Source organism: Protopterus annectens, chromosome 11.part0 (genome assembly GCF_019279795.1).
Source record: "Protopterus annectens isolate FY-2018-M chromosome 11.part0, PAN1.0, whole genome shotgun sequence".
Taxonomy (NCBI): domain Eukaryota; kingdom Metazoa; phylum Chordata; order Ceratodontiformes; family Protopteridae; genus Protopterus; species Protopterus annectens.
In genome coordinates, this window is record NC_056745.1 from 263,280,925 (window position 1) to 263,299,802 (window position 18,878).

The following is an 18,878-nucleotide window of genomic DNA, read 5'->3' on the forward strand; positions in this document are numbered from 1 at the left end:
CTGTAGCAGAAATGGATACAGTGTGATATCCATTTGGAAATGGTTTGCTTGGAAATGGGCTTCCCGTCTGCCCCTGGGACAAAGCTGACAAGAAGTTGGTCTGTTTTCCTGAAGGGTTTACTATGGGTCCAGGTAGTATCTGAGCTGTCTGTGCACATTTAGTGAGTGTAGAATTCTTTCTCCCTTGTTTTGAGGGTTAGGGAAGAAGGTGGGTAGATATGTGGCCTGGTTGAGAGTCATATTAAATACCACATTGGGAATAAAGGAAGGGTTAGTCCTCAGGGAGACCCTGCCTGTATGGAAAATGATGAATGGCTCAAAGGCCATCAATGCCTGAAGTTCTGAAACCCTTCTAGCTGAGGTGATAGCTAGTATGAAAGCAGTCTTCCAGGAGGGATATTTCAGTTCTGCTGAAGCAGCAGGTTCGAAGGGTGGTGAGGTTAGTTTTTCCAAAACATAATTCACGTCCCAGGCTGGTGTGGGTGGTCTTCTGGGAGGTCTGATATTAGAAGCTCCTCTGAGGAATTGTTTAATCAAAAGATGTGAGAACAGGGGATGGTCTGTATCGAAATTAGCTGAAATGGTAAAGGTGTGGTTTTTAATAAAAGAGAAGGAGAGGTCACTACTGAGCAACTCTGCTAGAAAGCCCAGGATGAGAGGGATGGAAGTTTGTGAGAACTGCCACCTCTGGACTGGCTCCAGGAGCAGAATCTTTTCCATTTCCCTGCGTAAAATTTTCTGGTGCTGGGCCTTCTGGCCTTTGTGATAATGTCTAGAACTTGTTTGCTTAACAGGGGCTCTTCGTTTGCTTTTAGAGTATTAGCCATGCTAATAGTCTGAGAATCTGCAAGTCTGGTTGCAAATATTCTGGTTACCTTGGATGTAGTGTCATTGTTTACATCTGTACCCAATCAAGAGTGTATAACTATGGTGAAGTCGTACTTGACCAGGCATGGCCAATTCAGCGGTCAGCAGGTGGATTTAAAGTCTACTTCTTGAATTGGTTCTTGAGCATAATTTGTTTTTGTTTAATGGAACCTGTTATTGGCAGAAGTCAGGGGAGGCAATGGGCAACAGTTGTGCCAACTCCTATGCAAATTTGGTCATGGCAGAATGGAAGTATCGTAACATTTTAAGCGTTGATAATGGGCATGTTTGCTTTTATCGATGCTTTGTTGATGATCTCTTTTTAGGAATGAAAGGAGATGAATTGACATTGATGGCTTTTGTGCATCTGTTGAATGAGAGTAGTAACTTTTTGAATTTCATCATGAAATCTTCAACTGAGAAAACTGAATTTTTTGGATGTGGAAGTTGTAAAAACAATGGATGGTAGTTTGTCCACTAAGATGCACAGAAAGCAATGTTATCTTTCAGCATTCCTGCACAAGGCTAGTATGCATCCACAACATATCTTCCCCAACATTGTAAAGGGTCAAGCAATGAGGGTATCATGTTTGTCGTACGAGAATCAGGACTTTGAAAATGACTTGGAACGTTTGAAAAATGAATTTATGACCAGGAATTTCACCCAGGCTGAGGTTAATATGGCATATAATAAGGTTAATAACAAAAGGAATGGCAGTGCTAAACTCATATTTTTCTGGTGATATGGTGCAAAGGGTAGATACACAAAGGGGAAATACTAATGATCCAGTTGTATTCTCAGACACCAGTGATGTTAATAAGGTTACGGAACAACTGGCATATTTTACAGGTTGATGGGAGGGCTGCCAGACTTGTGGGCTTGCACCCTAGGTTTGTTTATAAAAATATGAGGACACTGAAGCAAAGGCTTTGTTGCCCAAAAAATCATGATCCACCTGGTGGGAGCCCCATGGGCACTAAGAAATGTGAAGAGTGTGCTTTCTGTGAATTTATAGATGAATCCCAGTTTTTCAAGCACCCAGGAACAGGTTCCCTATTGCATTTGGGAGATTCAGCTGACTGTAACACAAAGAATGTTATTTATGTAGAACACTGTAAAATCTGCTTCAAGTTCTATGTAGGGAAAACTAGCTGTAGGTTAAGGGAGCGAATAAGGGATCATCTATATTGCACTAGAAAGGGCTTTGAATACAGTGCCCTGGCTAAGCATACATTACTTGCAGGGGAAGGGCATGTTTTTACTTTTCAAGTTTTACATGTTTTGAAAGAGAATGTCAGAATGGGTGATCTGACAAATAGATCTGAGAATACTGAACTGCAGTGGATTCTGAGGCTGGGGGTTCATCATGGGCTTGGACTGAATGATTCAGTCCCATTGAAATCTGTTTTGAAATCCAGGAAGCTGAAGTGATGGGGGCTATGCTTTAGAGTAATGCAATAAGATTTTACTTTATGTTTATATGCTTCTTGATGATGGGGTGTGTTTCGTGGTTGTTACTTGTAATTGGTTTATTGTGTTTTAAAATTGTGTACATGACTGATGAAGATGTAGGTTTGTCTGATGAAGCAATGTTTATCATTGTGAAAGCGATAACATATTTTTTAATAAATCACTGTCCTGTAGCAGTTTGGTGTGAACTGAATTCCCCAACTTGTTTCTGCCTTGTTTCAACATGGACTATTAACTGAGTTTGCTGTTTCTACTAGTTTCTCTAAGACATAATTCAAATCCCAAGGAGGAGGAAAGTACAGTTGTGTACCTACCATAAATGTAGATGTTAGAGTGTATTCACTGTTGTAGTCATTACACTTGGGTTATCCTGCTGGCAGGCTACCCGCAGTCGGCCTGAATTCCAAAGTTCTGGTCCGGCATCGGTTGCTGTTGCCTCTTCCTTGACGTCAGTGCGCCAGGGGTATAAAAGATGCAGCCGATGCCATTTTCTTCAGTTTTTCTTGCCCCAGATGTCAGGTGCCCCCAAAAGGGTAGGCTGTAAATATTATGATCATAAAAAAGCATGCACATAACCTTCATCTACAAGGAAATACACCACATAGGTTGTATAGAATAGAGAGGTACAGATAAGTCCCAGCAAAGAAAAAAGGGGGATGGTGGGAGGGTAACCTGGACTGCAACAGTGAATACACTCAAACATCTACATTTACGGTAGGTACACAACTGTATTATGTTCATCGTGTCTCACTGTTGCAGTCATTACACTTGGGTTGAATCCCAAAGCTGAGGTTGGGCGGCTGGGCCTAAATAGAGTTTGGAGTGGCTATGAGGCCCTGCAGAACTGCAGTGGCAAAGCCTGCTCTGGATTTAGAGTAGAGAGGTAAATGGTAGTGCTTTGTAAAAGTGTGCACTGAAGTCCAGGTTGCAGCCTCCAAAATGCCCTTGGTTGGTACTCCTCTAAGGAAGGCTGGTGCTCTGGTAGAATGTGGCCTAATGCCCTTGGGCACTGATTTGCCATGTTGTGAATAGCAGAAACTAATGCAGTGGCCTATCCATTTTGAAATAGTCTGCCTTGAAATGGCTTTTCCTTGCGATCCTGCAGCATATGCCACTAAGAGTTACTCAGTCTTTCTGAAGGCTTTAGTTTTGTTCAAGTAAAAGCGTAGCTGTCTGTGTATGGCCAAAGAATGCAGGAGTCTCTCCTCCTTATTCTGTGGGTTTGGATAAAAGGTAGGCAAATGTATGGTTTGCTTTAGAGCCATACTGGGCACTACCTTAGGCATAAATGTTGGGTTTGTCCTTAGCAAAACCCTGTCCTGATGGAAAATAATAAAATGTTCCACAGCCATTATGAGACTCTTCTTGCTGAAGTTATTGCTAGGAGAAGAGCTGTTTTCCATGATAAGCATTTTATCTCTGCAGTATTGGCTGGCTCAAAAGGAGGCAGTGTGAGTTTTTTCCAAGACAATGGTCCCATGCAGGTATTGGAGCTCTCCTTGGAGGTCTTATGTTTTGGTCCCTCTGAGAAGCTGTCTTAGCAGTGGATGTGAAAAAATAGGTGGGTCCATATTGTAATGTGTTGAAATGGCAGAGGCATGGATCTTAATTGATGAGAAAGAAAGGCCTTTGTCCAGCATCTCAGTTAGGTATTGCAAAATCTGAGGAATATTTGGTACAAGCGTGTCAATTCCCTGTGCTTGGTTCCAAGCACAGAATCTCTTCCATTTTTTTTGCATAAGATTTTCTGGTGCTGGGCCTCCTGGCCTCCAAAATAACACCCATAACTACTTTAGAGAGAGGTGTGTTCTGAAAGATTACATGATCCGCCATGCAGCCAGATTTAGGGTTCTGAGTTGGCTGTGTAGGATCTGATCGTTCTGTTGGGTCAGCAAATGAGGTATTAGAGGCAATGTCCAGGCTGGCCCTTGAGACAAGCTCTTTAGGATTGGGTACCAGTGCTGGCGTGGCCAGTCTGGGGCAATCAGTATCATTTTTGGCTTCTCTTGTCTGACCTTTAGGAGTACCTTGGAGAGGAGAGGCAGAGGAGGGAAGGCATATACTGCAAGGGCTTTCCAGCTGAATGAAAGGGTGTCCACTTTCCATGCTTGCTTGTGATAAGTCCGAGTGCAGAATCTCTGTAGCTGGCAGTTGTGAGGGGAGGTGAATAGATCTATGTCTGGGCATCCCCATTTCCCTGATATCATGTTGAAGATTTGTGGATCTAGTTTCCACTCGTGAGGATCCATGAGGTTTCTGCTTAGTTCATCTGCCAAAGTATTTGTCTTTCCTGGCAGGAATTGTGCTTGCAGATGTACTTGATAAGTCAATGCTGTGTTCCACAAAGTCATGGCTAGTCTATAGAGGGGGTAGGAATGTGTGCCCCCTTACTTGTTTATGTACCACATGACTGTAGTATTGTCCGTCTTTATCAGCAGTTGTCCTGGATGAAGTAGGTCCTTGAAGGCTGTCAGGGCATTTTGTACAGCTAGCATCTCTTTTTGGTTGATATGAAGATGCATTTGGTTTGTGGACCATGTGTCCTGAATACATTTTCCTGCCATGTGCGTCCCCGAGGCATAATCTGATGCATCTGTTGTTAGTGTCTGCCTGGCAGTGGGTAAGGTGAATGGCTGTCCATTGTTGTGGTGACAGGCCTGTGCCCACCATTGAAATTCCTGTTGCAGGCAGGGAATGAGAGTAATTACTGTTTCCAGGCTGTGGCAATGTTGAGTCCAAACACTGTTTCAGTACCACTGTAGTTTCCTCATATGCAGTCTTGCATATGGAATTAGTAGAATGCAGGATGCCATGTAGCCCAGAGCCTGCAGAATATTTCTTGCAGATAACTGGGTCTTTGCCGCCATGTTTTTTGAAGTAAGAAGTCAGTTGTCTTTGTTTGTCTGGCGTGAGATAAGCCATCTGGGCAGTTGTATTTAAGCTTACACCCAGGAATATTATCGCTTGAGAGGGTACTAGTTTTGATTTCTTTTCGTTTACTGTGTACCCTAGGCAAATTAGCAATCTTTTTACAAACACTAGGTGCTGTAGTAGAATATCTTTGGTCTTTGCTTGAATAATGCAGTCGTCCAAGTAGGGATATATTTGAATTCCTCTTTGCCTGCAAAATGCAATTACTGGTGCCAGGCATTTTGTGAAGACCCTGGGTGCAGTAGATAAGCCAAAATGCAGTGCAGAGAATTGGTAGTACATTGAGCCTGCTATGAATCTGAGGTATCTTCTCCAAGATTGTCTGATTGGGACATGCAGGTATGCCTCTTTTAGGTCCAAAGTTAAAAGCCAAGCCTTCTTGTCCAGCATGGGCAGAAGCTGCTGTAGAGTCAACATTTTGAATTTTGGGACGTCCAGAAAAGTATTTAGAATAGACAGATCCAGAATTGGTCTCCATGCTTTGTCCTTTCTTGGTACTAAGAAAAGTCTTGAGTAAAATCCTTGTCCCTGCTCTTGTTGTGGCACTGGCTGAATAGCTCCCATGTCCATGAGAGATGAAACTTGTTTTTGTGCCTCTTGCCATTGATTGTGTGGCAGGTCTGGCATACCTTTTGCCTTTGGAAGGGTGTGAAAGTGGAACCTGTAGCCCCGAGAGACTATATTTAAGACCCACTTGTCCTGGGTGATCTTGTGCCAGTTTTGTGAAAAAAGTGCTAGCTTTCCCCCTAGGGGTGCTGCCAAAAAGAAAGTGCTTGGCATTGGCAGAGGGAAGTCATTGGGACTGTTTTCTATAAGGCTGTGATTTGTCTTCTCCGCTTTTGGAGGTAGAAGCACCCCATTGTTTGGGCCTGTATGAGCCCTGGGGCTGTTGCCTGCCTCTATGGCATCTGAATCTGCCTCTTTGTGGTCTGTCTGACACTGGAAAGGACCAATTCTTAGAGAGCCAGTTCCTGCTAAATCTGGGTGGCTGTACCTGTAAGAAATCCTTTACTGTTTGCATAGATTTAGCCTTATCCTCCATTTTCTTCACCACCTCTTCTGCCTTAACACCAAACAAAGTATCATGCTGTAACGGAGCATCCAATAATTTTGCTTTAACATGATCAAGCAGATTCTGTTCCTTTAACTAAGCATGCCTTCTAATAACAGAACCTGTAACAGCGGCCCTGCACGATGCCTCCAGTGAATCATAGCCACATTGCAAAGTATGTTTTCCCACTTGTTCAGCTGCATGCAATAAATCCTGCAACTCTTTGTTCTGAGAACATTCAGAATTTGTCAACATTTTTTGTTTTAACAAAGACATTAAGTATTGTTGATATTTGAGCATATGAAATTGACAATTTAAAGCCCTTACAGCCAAGGTAGCAGAAGTGTAAACTTTTTTCCCCCCATCTGTCCAAAGCCCTAGAATCTCTATCCGAGGGGACAAGGTTTTTAGCAGAAGCAGCCTTGACCCCTTTAGGACCCTGTGAGATAATTTCTGGGAAAGCAGCAGGGTTTTTGTAAAGAAATTTATGGGAGTCTGGAACCCTGTAGTATCTGTCCGGTTTAACAGGAGCAGGAGGTAAAGAGTCTGGAGACAGGCCGGACTCTGAAAATACATCATCTACTATGTCTAGAAAAGGGGGAATTGCAAGAGGTCTGTGCTGAGGAAGTAGAAGAAAGTCTCTAGTCTTTTCTTAGAATCGGAATAATCTTGGCTCTCCCAGTGGAAATGCTCCCTCATGGTATGCAGGGTTTCTCCAAATGAATAGTCCTCAGGAGGAGAAGCTGAAGGAATAGAATCTTCAGCATCAGAATCCTCATAGGGAGGAATAGAATATCCCTGTTCAGAAGAGGAATCAGAGGAAATGGAAACCTGATCAGAGGAATCATATTCTGTGTCTTGCCTAGGCCTCTTATCAGGAGGGGGATGATAACCCCTGATCAAAGTAATTAGGTCTTCGGCCATTTTGAGCATCCGTTTCTTAGGCATAGAAGTCTGTCCTGGAGAATGCTGTACTGGTTTCCTTGTTTTTAAAACTGTTTTAGACTTTGTCTTGGATGCTGAAGTAGGCTTTATATAAAGTTGTGTAGGTCTGAAGACCCCCTCAGAAGCAGATGCCTTCTCAGCGGCTCCGGACCCATCTGAGGGATTAATTTCTGGAGGGCCAATACCTTGAGTATCCAGAGGCCTAGCTGTCTCCATGTGGGAGTCTGAGGCGGCCTGTGGCTCTGAGGTAGCAGGAGTCAGGGCCTGCGAAAGCGCCTCACTGAGCACCAGCGAACCGGCGACTGGCCTAGAAGAGGCTTCGGTGTTGGTTTTGGACCTCGGATGCTTGTCCTTGTCTTTATCCTTGCGTTTTTTATGAATTCCGGTCGTCGATTGTTCCAATGGCATTATATAGTTAAACCTTCTGCCAAAATAATGGAAAGCAAAATCGTACAGACGCTTAGTAGTCTGTTGGTTAAATCTACCACTAAACCGACAACTAGCAACGTCGTGGTCAGGGCCTAGGCAAGGAATGCAGTAAGAATGAAAATCCTTATCAGGTATTTGCTTCCCACAAGAAATGCAATTGTTAACTTTTTCTGACATCGGTCTGGAGCAAGAAAAAAGTTTTCCCAATGGGGTACTTAGCTTTATTGAAGACTTCGGATCTGAAATTCGATTTCAAAAATCTCAGGAGTCGGCCGACCAGCACTTGCGAACTGCTTTTGCTTCAGGCACTGCGCGGCAAGAAAGACAGAAGAATATGGCGTTGGCTGCATCTTTTATACCCCTGGCGCACTGACGTCAGGGAAGAGGCAACAGCAACCGACGCCGGACCAGGACTTTGGAATTCAGGCCGACTGCAGGTAGCCTGCCAGCAGGATAACCCAAGTGTAATGACTGCAACAGTGAAACACGATGAACATCTGGTTTCCTGGGAGGATTAATGTGAAGGACGCCTTTGAAACAAAAAGTTTTACTTCCAGTCCAGAAGCTAAATGGGGAATCAATGGCAGACAAGCAGAAATGGCTGACAAGTGAACCTTCACTGAGGAATAAGCCAAACCACCCTTGAGTAACTCGCACCAGTAGGAAAGAACAATTGGGATATCCACTGAAAGTGGATCCAGATTATGTGCAAGACACCAAGTAGAAAATCTTTTTAGATAAATAAGATCACCAGAATGATACCACAGTATAAGGACAAAATGGTTGACTTCAACAATTGGCTAAGCTTCTGGTGTCATTAACAGGGGATCCAGTGTCTGTATGCCTGGGATGACATGATCGACAAACCACAATGCTTTGTCAGAGATGGTCTGTACTTGTCACCCCTGGGATTCAGGTTACTGGCTAAAGCTCTTGCCACCCCTATAGTGCCTTTTTGAGGCAAGGTTCAAAGGTCAAAACCACCACCGTAACAGATACAAGCATACACAATCTGAAGGTAATGCTACTCAATGCTAGAAGTCTAAATCTCAAAATGTACTCTCTCGAGGCACTCCTAAAAATGGAGTGCATCAATATCTGTGCAGTAACTGAGACCTGGTTCAAGGCTCCAGAGAGCACACCTGCAATACCAGGCAACAACTCTTACCACACTTTTCGGTCACCAAACCAAGACCGAAACACTAAAGGTGGAGGAGTGTCCATATTCACCAGTGATATTCACACCTCCAGACTAGTTGCCCAACACAATGCATCTGAAATTCTCCAGGTGCAACTAACACTAGGTAAGACTTCAATCCAAACTGTAACTTACTACAGGTCCCCCACCATGCCCCAAGATTCTCACTACACCTTTCTAAACATACTGCAAAATATTAAAATACAACCAAACACCCTAACACTGGGTGATTTTAACTACCCTGCCATTAACTGGGAAAACTACTTGGGTACCAACACCTTTTCCCAACGGTTCTTGGAATTCATAAATTCCAATGCCCTAGATCAACTAATCCATTGTCCCACCAGGGGCTCCAATATCCTAGACCTGGTCATTACCAAAATGGGAGCTAGATGCTCCACACCAGTGGTCACCCCTTCATTGGTCAGATCTGACCATAATCAAATCACCCTTGGCATCCACATCCCGCCTCACCCCCCAGTATGGAAACCTCGGTAAAAAACTTCTCCAAAGTCAACTTCATGCTACTCAAGTCAGAAGTGACAAACTTCATGACACCCATGCAGACGGGAGCTGAAAGTTCGACTGCTGAATCCTACTCTAAGGCATTGTACAAGCCCGAATCGTGCCATCCCAAATAGAACCAAGATGCTCTCCTCCAAAAAAAGGAAGCCAATCTGGTGGTCTCCTGCCATAAACAAACTATACAACAGAAGGAACAAACTGTTGCAGAAAAGAGGAAAATCCCAGGATGCAAAAAACTCCCTTACCAGCCTCAGTAAGAAACTGAGTTCCCTCATAAAATCCTCCAAAGCTAGTTACGAAAATAAAATTGCCAAAGATTCCAAAGACAACCACAAGGCATTCTACAGTTATGTCAAGAATCTAAATGGCAATGCTCAGTTCTGCTCTGAGCTACAACAGAATGGCATTAAATATACTGATCCCAAGGATATTGCCAATAAACTGGCAGATTGATTTAGTGCAAACTTCACCCCCCCTCTCACCCCCTAAAGGGCCCATCTCAATACCAAAAGATTGCCAAATTCTGGTAATCACAGCCACACAGGTAAAAACCGCACTCTCCAAAGCTAAGAATACAGCATCCATGGGACCAGATGGCATCCCAGGCTGTGTACTACATGAACTACAAAATGAACTGACACCTCACCTAGGTGTCATGTTTAATCATAGCCTCACCTCTCAGGCTTCGTGCCCACTGAGTGGTGCACAGCTACAGTTATCCCACTCCACAAGGGAGGGGGGGTCCACCTTGGATCCTGGGAACTATCATCCCATCAGTCTGACAAGCCTGATCTGCAAGGGCATGGAACGCATTATCATGGAACTTATAAACAAAAGACATTGGCAACTTTCAAACACTGGACCCCACCCAGTTTGGGTTCGTGAAGGGCTGATCTTATCTCCTGAGCCTGAGTGACTTCTTCAAATCAGTCTTCAGAGCTGTGGACGAGGGTAAGGCGGTCCACAGAACATATCTGGACATTGCCAAGGCCTTCGACACCATCCCCCACTCTGGAATCATAGATAAACTTACTAAGCTGGGCATAAATCCCTACGTCACTCGATTGGTTGCCAACTGGCTTACTGACAGAACCCAGACTGTAAAAGTAGCTGACTCCAAATCCAGCTCTACACAGGTGACAAGTGGAGTATCTCAGGGTTCAGTCCTGGGACCGCTCTTGTTTGGCATCTACTTCTCTGAAGTACAGGCCAACACTAAGGGACTCTGGCTAACAAAGATCGCATATGACTGCAAACTGGGAGCCATTACTGAATCCCCAAATGATGTGGATATTCTACAAAAGGGCCTTACAGAAACAGATGCTTAGTGCCAGAGCCATGGGCTCAAGCTTAATGCCAAGAAATGTACAGTTATCCCCTTTGGAAAAAAACATGTACCCATGAATTACCACATAGGTGGCAGTACACTAAACATTGAAAGTGTGATGACAGACTTAGGGACACAGGTGGACAGTGGTCTCACCTTTGATAACCACATCGCCACAACAGTCACAAAATCCTTCTATGTGGCACACCTAATCACTAAGGGCTTTTCACCCAGAAAAAAGGTCATTGCCCCACTGTACATTGTCCCTCATTAGACCCATTACAGAGTACAACACCTCATTTGATATGTACCTCACAAGACATCTGCAACAGCCGGAAAGGCCGCAGAAATACCTCACTAAAAAAATCACAGGCCTAAAGCAGATGCCCTATGCTGACCGTCTAAAAAAAACTCCAGCTATACTCTGTGGCATATCATCTACTCAGAGGTGATCTCTGCTTAACATACAGGGCCATGTCAAACCCTGAGCTGTTGGACATACTCCACTTAAAGAAATCCCAATCCCTCAGAGCCACACGCTCCAGGGATCTAAACCTTGTCATCACAATGAACAAAACATGCTGGCAGGATAGGTTCCTGATGCAGAGACTCCCCATACTCAGGAATAGACTGCCCATACATGTCAAGCAGAGCACCTCCTTGGCCCTCTTCAAAAGGAACCTTGACGATTGGATGGGAGATATGAAATTCACCCCAGGGATCACGTCAGTCACCCTGCTAGACAGGGGTCCAGGGAAGTAAATATTGTGGGAAGAAATATCCAGGGAATTGTTATGGCTAGGCATGTATAGGCCCTAGGGCCGATAGCCTCATACCAGCCTATGAACCTATGAATCTTCTAGTATTGTGTTTTCTGGACCCCTGCAGTACCCTAAGCACAAACTCAGAAAAAAAAGTGTCTGAAAGGAATCAAATGTTTATCACCCACAGAGTCAGTTGTAAAGTTGACAGATGTGAAGGAAGCAGAGATCTCTTGTCTTGTGTGTGAAAGTCCACTCTGTGAGGTTACTTGTGATGAATGCTCTTGGCTAAATGCAGAAGAAGGAACCAATGCTGTCTTGTCCAAAAGGGAGTCACCAGCAAGATCTTTAGTTTGTCTTGCTGAACCTTGAGCAGAACTTTTTGAATGAGAGGAAAGGGGGGAATGCATAAAGAAACATCCCCTTCCATGAGAAAGATAGGACATCTACCTCCCAAACCAGAGGATCTGAGACTCTGGCACAAAAAATATGTTGTCTGTTCTGATGGGAGACAAAACGTTCTACTACACATCCCTGTATAGCATCCATTCGTAGGATTGAGTCATGGACTTGCTCAGGAGTCTCTGCTGCAAAATTTTGTGTGGATGAAATGTAAACTGCTTGAAGAGTCACCTTGTACTGAAGTGCCAAGTTCCATGCCACTACAGCCAATCTGCAAAGAAAACAGGACTTTGTTCCTCCCTGCTTGTTTACATACCAGAGGACTGTGATGTGATTCATTAACACTTTCAGAGGTTCTGGATGAAGCAAAGATGGAAAGCCTGTAGAGCTAGAATGAGGGTCTTCATTTCCTTGATATTGATATGCTCCTTCCTTTGAGAAGGAGACCAGAGACCATGCACCTTTTTCGATGCAAAGGTTGCCCCCCAAACCTGTGTCTGAGGCATCTGTGAAGAACTATTGAGTTGGTTGAGACCAATAAAGAGAAAAGACCTGGATTCAGAGAAAGTTACTCAATCCATCAAAGAAGCTCTGATTTTAGGCATGGGAGAAGAGGTAGTACAAACTCCAGTGGATGAGCATGCTGCATCCAAACTGATTTTATGTACCACTGGAACTTCCTCATGTGAAGTTTTGCTAGGGGTACCATAGGTATTGTGGATGCCATAAACCCCAGTAGTGTTAGAAACTCCCTGGCAGTTAGAGATGGAAGAGGCCGTAAACTGCGGAAGAAGGAAGTGAGAGACAGAATCTTTTATGGTGGAAGGAAAGCCATCATCTCATCAGTTCTTTGCTTGCACCCTAGGAAAATGTAATCTTGAGAAGGGGAAAGAAATTTTTTTTTTTAAAACTTACTGTGAACCACAACCTTTGCAGGAGACAGATGGCAAACTGAAGATTTTGACGTAACTGTTCTGGAAGAGGAGGCAGAAAAAGGAGATCATTCAGGTATGGATATACCTGAATACTCTGATCCAGCAATAAGCAATCAAAGGGGCCAAACACTGTGAATACCCTTAGGGCAGTGGATAAACCAAATGGTAAGGCAGAGAACTGAAAATGCAAGGCAGCCACTGAGAAACGTAAAAACTTCCTGTAAAGAGGATGAATAGGTATGTGAAGATAAGCATCAATGATGTCCAGAGAGGCCATGAAGGCCTGAGGAGGAATTAGACGAAACAAAGTCGGTAAAGATAGCATGCGGAAAGTAGGGACCTTTAGAAACATGTTTAAATGGGAAAGATTCAGAATGGGTCTCCAAGGACCTTCCTTTCTGGGCACAGTAAACATTCTTGAGTAAAAACCCCTTCCCCTTTGGTCCAGAGGAACATGTTGAATAGTACCTTGAGTAATTAAATCTTTTAAAACCCGTGGAAACATATCCTACTGGTATGGAGGAGGATGAGGAATGCCCCTGAAAGGAGGAAGATTTTTTGAAGTCATGAAATATCTGTGTTGGATAACAGCGAGAACCCAGGAATACTGAGTTACATTTTTCCAAGCTGGAAGAGACAGGGATAGAAGAAGAGAAAGAGGAGTAAGATTTGGAAATGGTTGGTAGTCAGACTACCTGGCTATATAGAAAGGGCTGTTTAGGAGTACATCCTGAAGAAGTTTTAAGCTGAGGAGGTCTCCTAACAGTCTTCTTTGTTCTGGAAGAAGAAAGATAATCTGTCACTTAACAAAAGAGGTTTTAGAAGGAACATTTCTGTGAAATTTAGGGACAGATGTCAAGCCCTGAACTTCCTTTCCCTTTTTTTGTAAGGACTTAAATAAATCAGCAACTGCAGTACCAAAGAGCACTGTTATCCAGAGGAGCAACCATCAGTTTTGCTTTGATGTCATTTGGCAGTTGTTGAAGCCTCAACCAAGAATACCTTCTATGGACTGAGCCAGAATTAGTTGCGCTAGATGATGGATCTACTGCATTTGACTGAGTGTCAAGCCACTTGAGAAGAAGCTCCTAACAGACACATTACCTGACTTTTAATATCAGAATCTGGAAGCTCTGAGAGAGCTTAGGAGGCCTCAGAAAGAAGGGCCAAAGAAAATTTGGACGTGTGTTTGACAGTTAATGGCATGGAAAGCTGAAGTGGCAGACGTGTAAACCTTCTTCCCAAGTCTTTCCATTATCCTACTGTCCTTATCTGAAGGAAGAAGCTAATCAGATGGCAATAACCTAGAGGATTTGTCTGAAGCAATGGGTACCACAGCACGATCAGCTGAAGGGCATTTGTAAAAGAATTTGCCATCGTCAGGCACCTTATAAAATCTGTCAGGCCTTTTAGATGCAGGGGCCTGTGAATCAGGGACTTTTGAAGAGAAGAAAAGCATCCAAAAATGCTGGCAAAACAGGTGACCTGGCAGGAGACAATTGGTAAAAGGTAATATCTTTTTTGCACCTCAGAAACCTGAGAGCATTCCTTTTTAAAAAAAATCTCTCATCTTGTTAACAGTTTCCCCAGAAGACATTTCTTCCACTGGAAAATCTTTACCATTGGAGTCTTCCTCAGGAAAAGCATATTCTAAAGGAGATGTAATCGCAGTTGAATATGCCAAGGAATCCTCATCAGATGAAGACTCGTCCTTTGAAAAATCGTGTTGTCTAACCCTCCTAACTGGGGAAGAAGTAAAGGAGGGAAGAGAAACAGCAGAAGAAGGCTTAAGAACCATTAAAGTCTTAATTAATTCCTGTAAAAAAGTATCCCAATCTGTATGATTTAGGGTCCGGAAGATGCTTTGTTTTTGTTTTTTTCTGAACATGCATCTCTGCTTGATGGCAAGTGGAAGGACCCAATGTAGGCCTGCCTTCAATGACCAACACTGGGACCTATTGCCTAACAAGAATCTGAGGTATGTTTCTGGACCCTTCAGACACAACAAGCTGTGGTTTCCCTTTCCTATATGGATGTCTGCACTGTCTCTGAGGACATGCCTAGGTTGGATTCTTTAACGGCTTCTGAAGTGGTGCCCGCCAAAGAACTAGACCCAAACTCCGAATGTACCTATGAGTCTCCACTAACCTCAAGGGATATGTCAGTGGAAAGAGGTGAAGCAGAACAGGATTCAGCCCTAGGCTTACTGACCTTTCTCTTCAAAGTCAGCTCGGCCAAAGGAACCACAGAACCTTTCATACCTATACTTGCCCTTCCTGGATGACATAAACTAAACAAAAAAGGCAGTAACAATAAAAAATATAAACCCCAAAGGGGCATTTATCTGAAAGCAGCAAACAGAAACAGGCAGCAGACCGACATACGAGTCAAGTGTTCCGAATGGCGACAGAGAAGTTCTGAGGATTGTACAAGTGGACCTCCTTTTATGGCTGACCTTCAAACAAGCTGTACATGCAACATCCCATGTATCTGCAGTAGCTAAATGCTATCGTATGCTGGCTAGATATCGAGTCACTTGGGCTAAGTATCTCATACGTTAAGAAAACTGCAACATTAGAATAGGACACCCTCTGGATACAGTACCAAGGTGGGAGAAAAGGGTACAAGTTTTCTTATTGCCATGTCCTAGACCAAGACCAGGGTCTGGTCTGAGATTGAGGCATTTGTAGTCAGGCGTGAACTCACCAGCAGCATGGCCCAAGTAGTCAAACACCAGACCTACCTCAAGGCATTTACAGTCTACACACTCACCTCTGAGTGTCTGCCCCTGGGGCAATGTGCTGACCAGTGGCTAGGGCTTTAAGAAGGATCCTTCCTCTGGTCTCCACTTCAACAGCTGTCTAACAACACCATTTTCCTGAATGCAAATTATGCAAATAACCCTTTCTTCTTTCAATGTTAACTTGGGGAAATTGTCTGCATAGTGCTTTTCCCTACAACTGCACAGGCAATATTATTGTGGTTCTTGGCATGTAATAACTAAAAAAAACAAAGACTGGACTGTGAGTAGTAAAAAGAAAACTGGCTTCTTGAGAAATGTGTGTCTTTTCAAAGCTGGCACATTGTATCACTCGTACATCAGTATGATGTGCAGACATCTAAGAATGTGAGACTCTACATGGAAAAAAACATGCTGGATTTTTACTGGTTGGATGAAATACCGATTCAGGACCCAATAAAGACGATCCTTGATGTTGGATCATGCCTGTTTTTGTTTTAATCTATTCATTTAACTGCAATAGGTGACCTGGTCATCATGGACCCTTTTCTGTCATAACCTAGTCTGCTGGTTAAACAGCAAAATACACAAACACACACATAAAACAGAATACAGGTATTTATATAATTATATATATGTGCATATAATATCATGTACATATTGAAAACCAAATAAATGCCACACACTCTGCGGGTCCAATCATCATGTACATCATATTCTTACACACACACACACACACAATATATATACATATATTAACATGTATATACAAAAATATATACACACATATACATACGCACACGTGCATGCAAGCACATACATACACGCACTTGAGAGTACCCAATAAACTATTATAATATGGGGAAGAAACCCATGCAGGCATGGAAAAAACATAGGGACACAACATAGTAACTTGAGTTGAGGACTAAACGCTGAAATTGTGAGATAAAGATTTTAACTATAAAGCTACTGTGCTGTCTGTGGGCATTGGGCCTAAATATGTTTAGTGCCTGGACATCCCAATAAGAATAGTTTGGAAGTCACCCAACAAAGAAACAAAAATAAAATGAGTGTGAGTGAAGGCAAACTGTGATGTTCACTTGTGATGTTCACTAGACTCAGCTCACACTCCACACCCAAGAATTAACATTTGGGTGGTAAAAAGCCTCCTCCTTTCAATATAAAAGATTCCAGAAGCGGGCACTATTTTAACAATCATTCCTGGTTCTGAAGCAGCTGTTGTCTCTACAATAACCAACTGCTGAGGCAGAAAAGTGTGGGAGAAAGCTAGATAAGCAGAACTGACATGCCAGCAAAGTACATATGTGGGAATGAGCAGAGGATTCTCATAGCAGCAACCACAAGAAGAGGGTTCTTGCTCAATGTGGCAAGCCTGAACCCTGAAGTCACTTACACCTGACCCTGGGTACATCTGATACCATGCACTGTCCAGATCTAAAAAGATTGCACAGTTGTTCTTCTGTCCTAAGTTTTCTTACTAAACGTAGAATAATGCTAGCACTCATCAAATCTGTAATCCCCCATCCCCCAAAGAAAAAAAAAAAAAACAGACAGTGTAAATCTGATGACCACAATAGCATCTGTTGGCAATTTTCTCTTTGAATGTTATTAGTAAAGGCATTAAACTGCAACACATTATACACAAGTAATGGAGAATGTTGCACTTGGAACCAGCAAGACCATTGCTTTTGGAGGAATTGATGAACTAGCAAAGCACAGAACACAGAGCACTCTAAACAGAGAGGGTAGCAAAGTGAGCTCATCATATCTCTCAACGGTCCAGATTTTTTTGGTCTGCTCCTCATAAACGTTGTGGTTTTCGTACAAATCAGTGAGGATTGAGGTCACTAAGTAATGAAATACATTTGAGTTTCAGAGATCATATCCTTCAGAAAAATGCATGCTAATACAAATCCCATTATTCTAGCAACTTCCTAAGTTTATAACAGTAATTTTTCAAAACTGTTTAAAATCTGTCCATTTTTGGGCCTTTGTCAATATTTCTGGTGCTAAGAAGTTGAAAGGTATGCGCTCATATAGCTCAGCTCCTTCTTACTTTCACAGCTCAAAACTGAAAACCATACACTCAGAAGGTACTCCACCGCTACAGGGGTTTAGGCTAGGGGAAAATGATGTCAGCCTACAATTATCCACACATCGTTTGTAACTCAAGCAGCAATGCTCAGTATTGTAGCTCAGTTATAAGCTCCAATGACTGTAGTTCAATCCTGACTTCTCTTCTGCAGCTTTGAGAATTTTTCCCCGGGTACTCTAATTGCTTTTCACCCTCTAAAAACATGTTTTTACACACACACACTTTTTTTTGTAGTTACCCTTTCTTTGTGGTCCACCAACCAGTTGTCCACTTACCTACATACAGTTAATATATTAGAAATGCATGTTTATATACACACATATTCATCAACAAATCACTACATCGAAAGACAACTGATTAAACACAACTTGTTGATCAACAGCCTTTCAAAAAACACCAAAACAAAAAAACTATTTTTGCAGTGTGCGAGCACCCTTGCACCCACTGCTAATTATATACACCAACTCCAAGATTGCACTACAGTGGGGAAAGTGCATATTCCTCTATTCTCATTTTTCCGCGATCCCCAACAGAATAGCTGCCCAACAAAGATCAGCAGAATATCTTGCATGCATTACTGAGAGAAAGGCATAACTTATTTTTCATGCTTTCCAAAATGATCCTTAATCGTGTGTTTTTGGTGGGAAACTGTGTGCGCAGTTCCCCTTGACATGCTGGCAAAACATAAAATTAAATCCATATTTTTCATGGAAAAAAAGTAAAGATCCAGTCTGACCTGTACAACCTTAAGACTGGCAAGACAGTAAATTTAGACAAAAACACAGATATTAATGTAATCGTTACTGGGCTGGTTACACCACATATTCTACTGCAGTACAAATGCCGTGTGTCCTGTGGTTTTGCAAGTAAACCTGACCAGAGCGACAAAATTGAATTACATACAGTAAAAAAAAAAGCAGATGTGAAGCAAACTGCATTAATGACTAGGACTTAATGTCAATGTCTGCAATCATACTGGTCAGCGTAGGTGATTAATCAGGTCTAAATGCAACTGGGACCACAACTGTTTGTTCCCAGTGTATGATCTTTACAAACCAGCAGGATCCAATAACCAGAAATAGATACCACAGTACTATCTAGGTCACATGCTGCGTTCCAATGGGAACTGATGAGTAAAGTAAAATATGTCTGGTTTGGATATAGTAAGCTATCAGATGAG

General features: G+C 42.8%; 1 protein-coding gene across 3 annotated transcripts in view; it reads right to left on the bottom strand.

The window, feature by feature from the left end:
* Positions 1 to 18,878, bottom strand: part of STK38L (serine/threonine kinase 38 like) — a 721,763-nt gene that overhangs the window by 246,313 nt on the left and 456,572 nt on the right. The window lies entirely within an intron of this gene.